Source organism: Osmia lignaria, unplaced genomic scaffold (genome assembly GCF_051020975.1).
Source record: "Osmia lignaria lignaria isolate PbOS001 unplaced genomic scaffold, iyOsmLign1 scaffold0002, whole genome shotgun sequence".
Classification (NCBI taxonomy): Eukaryota; Metazoa; Arthropoda; class Insecta; order Hymenoptera; family Megachilidae; genus Osmia; species Osmia lignaria.
The window spans coordinates 14,806,829-14,813,202 of NW_027478159.1; positions in this window are offsets into that span (position 1 = coordinate 14,806,829).

Here is a 6,374-nt window from a genome sequence, read left to right on the forward strand (position 1 = left end):
ATATCGTAGAACATAAAAAGTAGGAAACTTAATTCTCTACAAATAAGGTCTCTTAACATTTTGCCATAGCTCGCATGGTTTCCGAGATATTTGCAGATTTATCTCAAGGGAAGGGGCCTGAGGGACATATTTCGAGATACTTCTTCTTCTTGTTGTTCTTCTTCTGCACAGCTAAGCTGGAAGTGGCATTTGCAGCTCGCAATAGTGCAGAGTTACCTCAAAGAAAGGGGCCACGGTGTTTCTGTATCTCTATTATGTTGGTGCTGCTTCGGAACTTTTAAATATCTGGATATATCTCGAGAACTACGCATCTGATCAAAAAATATCATAGAACATAAAAAGTAGGAAACTTAATTCTCTACAAAAAAGGTCTCTTAACATTTTGCCATAGCTCGCTTCGTTTCCGAGATATTTGCAGATTTATCTCAAGGGAAGGGGCCTGACGGACATATTTCGAGATATTTCTTCTTCTTGTTGTTCTTCTTCTGCACAGCTAAGCTGGAAGTGGCATTTGCGGCTCGCACTAGTGCAGAGTTATCTCAAAGAAAGGGGCCACGGTGTTTCTGTATCTCTATTATGTTGGTGCGGCTTCGGAACTTTTAAATATCTCGATATATCTCGAAAACTACGCTTCTGATCAAAAAATATCATAGAACATAAATTGTAGGAAACATAATTCTCTACAAAAAAGGTCTCTTAACATTTTGCCATAGCTCGCTTCATTTCCGAGATATTTGCAGATATATCTCAAGGGAAGGGGCCTGACGGACATATTTCGAGATATTTCTTCTTCTTGTTGTTCTTCTTCTGCACAGCTAAGCTGGAAGTGGCATTTGCGGCTCGCACTAGTGCAGAGTTATCTCAAAGAAAGGGGCCACGGTGTTTCTGTATCTCTATTATGTTGGTGCGGCTTCGGAACTTTTAAATATCTTGATATATCCCGAGAACTACGCATCTGATCAAAAAATATCGTAGAACATAAAAAGTAGGAAACTTAATTCTCTACAAATAAGGTCTCTTAACATTTTGCCATAGCTCGCATGGTTTCCGAGATATTTGCAGATTTATCTCAAGGGAAGGGGCCTGAGGGACATATTTCGAGATACTTCTTCTTCTTGTTGTTCTTCTTCTGCACAGCTAAGCTGGAAGTGGCATTTGCAGCTCGCAATAGTGCAGAGTTACCTCAAAGAAAGGGGCCACGGTGTTTCTGTATCTCTATTATGTTGGTGCTGCTTCGGAACTTTTAAATATCTGGATATATCTCGAGAACTACGCATCTGATCAAAAAATATCATAGAACATAAAAAGTAGGAAACTTAATTCTCTACAAAAAAGGTCTCTTAACATTTTGCCATAGCTCGCTTCGTTTCCGAGATATTTGCAGATTTATCTCAAGGGAAGGGGCCTGACGGACATATTTCGAGATATTTCTTCTTCTTGTTGTTCTTCTTCTGCACAGCTAAGCTGGAAGTGGCATTTGCGGCTCGCACTAGTGCAGAGTTATCTCAAAGAAAGGGGCCACGGTGTTTCTGTATCTCTATTATGTTGGTGCGGCTTCGGAACTTTTAAATATCTCGATATATCTCGAAAACTACGCTTCTGATCAAAAAATATCATAGAACATAAATTGTAGGAAACATAATTCTCTACAAAAAAGGTCTCTTAACATTTTGCCATAGCTCGCTTCATTTCCGAGATATTTGCAGATATATCTCAAGGGAAGGGGCCTGACGGACATATTTCGAGATATTTCTTCTTCTTGTTGTTCTTCTTCTGCACAGCTAAGCTGGAAGTGGCATTTGCGGCTCGCACTAGTGCAGAGTTATCTCAAAGAAAGGGGCCACGGTGTTTCTGTATCTCTATTATGTTGGTGCGGCTTCGGAACTTTTAAATATCTCGATACATCTCGAAAACTACGCTTCTGATCAAAAAATATCATAGAACCTAAATTGTAGGAAACATAATTCTCTACAAAAAAGGTCTCTTAACATTTTGCCAGAGCTCGCTTCGTTTCCGAGATATTTGCAGATATATCTCAAGGGAAGGGGCCTGACGGACATATTTCGAGATATTTCTTCTTCTTGTTGTTCTTCTTCTGCACAGCTAAGCTGGAAGTGGCATTTGCGGCTCGCACTAGTGCAGAGTTATCTCAAAGAAAGGGGCCACGGTGTTTCTGTATCTCTATTATGTTGGTGCGGCTTCGGAACTTTTAAATATCTCGATACATCTCGAAAACTACGCTTCTGATCAAAAAATATCATAGAACCTAAATTGTAGGAAACATAATTCTCTACAAAAAAGGTCTCTTAACATTTTGCCAGAGCTCGCTTCGTTTCCGAGATATTTGCAGATATATCTCAAGGGAAGGGGCCTGACGGACATATTTCGAGATATTTCTTCTTCTTGTTATTCTTCTTCTGCACAGCTAAGTTGGAAGTGGCATTTACAGCTCGCAATAGTGCAGAGTTATCTCAAAGAAAGGGGCCACGGTGTTTCTGTATCTCTATTATGTTGGTGCGGCTTCGGAACTTTTAAATATCTCGATACATCTCGAAAACTACGCTTCTGATCAAAAAATATCATAGAACCTAAATTGTAGGAAACATAATTCTCGACAAAAAAGGTCTCTTAACATTTTGCCATAGCTCGCTTCGTTTCCGAGATATTTGCAGATATATCTCAAGGGAAGGGGCCTGACGGACATATTTCGAGATATTTCTTCTTCTTGTTATTCTTCTTCTGCACAGCTAAGCTGGAAGTGGCATTTACAGCTCGCAATAGTGCAGAGTTATCTCAAAGAAAGGGGCCACGGTGTTTCTGTATCCCTATTATGTTGGTGCGGCTTCGGAACTTTTAAATATCTCGATATATCTCGAAAACCACGCTTCTGATCAAAAAATATCATAGAACATAAATTGTAGGAAACATAATTCTCTATAAAAAACGTCTCTTAACATTTTGCCATAGCTCGCTTCGTTTCCGAGATATTTGCAGATTCAGCTCAAAGGAACTGGCCTGACGGACATATTTCGAGATATTTCTTCTTCTTGTTGTTCTTCCTCTGCACAGCTAAGCTGGAAGTGGCATTTGCAGCTCGCAATAGTGCAGAGTTATCTCAAAGAAAGGGGCCACGGTGTTTCTGTATCTCTATTATGTTGGTGCGGGTTCGGAACTTTTAAATATCTTGATATATCTCGAGAACTACGCATCTGATCAAAAAATATCGTAGAACATAAAAAGTAGGAAACTTAATTCTCTACAAAAAAGGTCTCTTAACATTTTGCCATAGCTCGCTTCGTTTCCGAGATATTTGCAGGTTTATCTCAAGGGAAGGGGCCTGACGGACATATTTCGAGATATTTCTTCTTCTTGTTGTTCTTCTTCTGCACAGCTAAGCTGGAAGTGGCATTTGCGGCTCGCACTAGTGCGGAGTTATCTCAAAGAAAGGGGCCACGGTGTTTCTGTATCTCTATTATGTTGGTGCGGCTTCGGAACTTTTAAATATCTCGATATATCTCGAAAACTACGCTTCTGATCAAAAAATATCATAGAACATAAATTGTAGGAAACATAATTCTCTACAAAAAAGGTCTCTTAACATTTTGCCATAGCTCGCTTCCTTTCCGAGATATTTGCAGATATATCTCAAGGGAAGGGGCCTGACGGACATATTTCGAGATATTTCTTCTTCTTGTTGTTCTTCTTCTGCACAGCTAAGCTGGAAGTGGCATTTGCGGCTCGCACTAGTGCAGAGTTATCTCAACGAAAGGGGCCACGGTGTTTCTGTATCTCTATTATTTTGGTGCGGCTTCGGAACTTTTAAATATCTCGATATATCTCGAAAACTACGCTTCTGATCAAAAAATATCATAGAGCGTAAATTGTAGGAAACATTATTCTCTACAAAAAAGGTCTCTTAACATTTTGCCATAGCTCGCTTCGTTTCCGAGATATTTGCAGATGCATCTCAAGGGAAGGGGTCTGACGGACATATTTCGAGATATTTCTTCTTCTTGTTGTTCTTCTTCTGCACAGCTAAGCTCGAAGCGGCATTTGCAGCTCGCAATAGTGCAGAGTTATCTCAAAGAAAGAGGCCACGGTGTTTCTGTACCTCTATTATGTTGGTGCAGCTTCGGAACTTTTAAATATCTTGATATATCTCGAGAACTACGCATCTGATCAAAAAATATCATCGAACATAAAAAGTAGGAAACTTAATTCTCTACAAAAAAGGTCTCTTAACATTTTGCCATAGCTCGCTTCGTTTCCGAGATATTTGCAGATTTATCTCAAGGGAAGTGGCCTGACGGACATATTTCGAGATATTTCTTCTTCTTGTTGTTCTTCTTCTGCACAGCTAAGCTGGAAGTGGCATTTGCAGCTCGCAATAGTGCAGAGTTATCTCAAAGAAAGGGGCCACGGTGTTTCTGTATCTCTATTATGTTGGTGCGGCTTCGGAACTTTTAAATATCTCGATATATCTCGAAAACTACGCTTCTGATCAAAAAATATCATAGAACATAAATTGTAGGAAACATAATTCTCTACAAAAAAGGTCTCTTAACATTTTGCCATAGCTCGCTTCGTTTCCGAGATATTTGCAGATATATCTCAAGGGAAGGGGCCTGACGGACATATTTCGAGATATTTCTTCTTCTTGTTGTTCTTCTTCTGCACAGCTAAGCTGGAAGTGGCATTTACAGCTCGCAATAGTGCAGAGTTATCTCAAAGAAAGGGGCCACGGTGTTTCTGTATCCCTATTATGTTGGTGCGGCTTCGGAACTTTTAAATATCTCGATATATCTCGAAAACTACGCTTCTGATCAAAAAATATCATAGAACATAAAATGTAGGAAACATAATTCTCTACAAAAAACGTCTCTTAACATTTTGCCATAGATCGCGTCGTTTCCGAGATATTTGCAGATTCAGCTCAAATGAACTGGCCTGACGGACATATTTCGAGATATTTCTTCTTCTTGTTGTTCTTCCTCTGCACAGCTAAGCTGGAAGTGGCATTTGCAGCTCGCAATAGTGCAGAGTTATCTCAAAGAAAGGGGCCACGGTGTTTCTGTATCTCTATTATGTTGGTGCGGCTTCGGAACTTTTAAATATCTTGATATATCTCGAGAACTACGCATCTGATCAAAAAATATCATAGAACATAAAAAGTAGGAAACTTAATTCTCTACAAAAAAGGTCTCTTAACATTTTGCCATAGCTCTCTTCGTTTCCGAGATATTTGCATATTTATCTCAAGGGAAGGGGCCTGACGAACATATTTCGAGATATTTCTTCTTCTTGTTGTTCTTCTTCTGCACAGCTAAGCTGGAAGTGGCATTTGCGGCTCGCACTAGTGCAGAGTTATCTCAAAGAAAGGGGCCACGGTGTTTCTGTATCTCTATTATGTTGGTGCGGCTTCGGAACTTTTAAATATCTCGATATATCTCGAAAACTACGCTTCTGATCAAAAAATGTCATAGAACATAAAAAGTAGGAAACTTAATTCTCTACAAAAAAGGTCTCTTAACATTTTGCCATAGCTCGCTTCGTTTCCGAGATATTTGCATATTTATCTCAAGGGAAGGGGCCTGACGGAGATATTTCGAGATATTTCTTCTTCTTGTTGTTCTTCTTCTGCACAGCTAAGCTGGAAGTGGCATTTGCGGCTCGCACTAGTGCAGAGTTATCTCAAAGAAAGGGGCCACGGTGTTTCTGTATCTCTATTATGTTGGTGCGGCTTCGGAACTTTTAAATATCTTGATATATCTCGAGAACTACGCGTCTGATCAAAAAATATCATAGAACATAAAAAGTAGGAAACATAATTCTCTACAAAAATGGTCTCTTAACATTTTGCCATAGCTCGCTTCGTTTCCGAGATATTTGCAGATATATCTCAACGGAAGGGGCCTGACGGACATATTTCGAGATATTTCTTCTTCTTGTTGTTCTTCTTCTGCACAGCTAAGCTGGAAGTGGCATTTGCGGCTCGCACTGGTGCACAGTTATCTCAAAGAAAGGGGCCACGGTGTTTCTGTATCTCTATTATGTTGGTGCGGCTTCGGAACTTTTAAATATCTCGATATATCTCGAAAACTACGCTTCTGATCAAAAAATATCATAGAACGTAAATTGTAGGAAATATTATTCTCTACAAAAAAGGTCTCTTAACGTTTTGCCATAGCTCGCTTCGTTTCCGAGATATTTGCAGATTCATCTCAAGGGAAGGGGTCTGACGGACATATTTCGAGATATTTCTTCTTCTTGTTGTTCTTCTTCTGCACAGCTAAGCTCGAAGTGGCATTTGCAGCTCGCAATAGTGCAGAGTTATCTCAAAGAAAGAGGCCACGGTGTTTCTGTACCTCTATTAT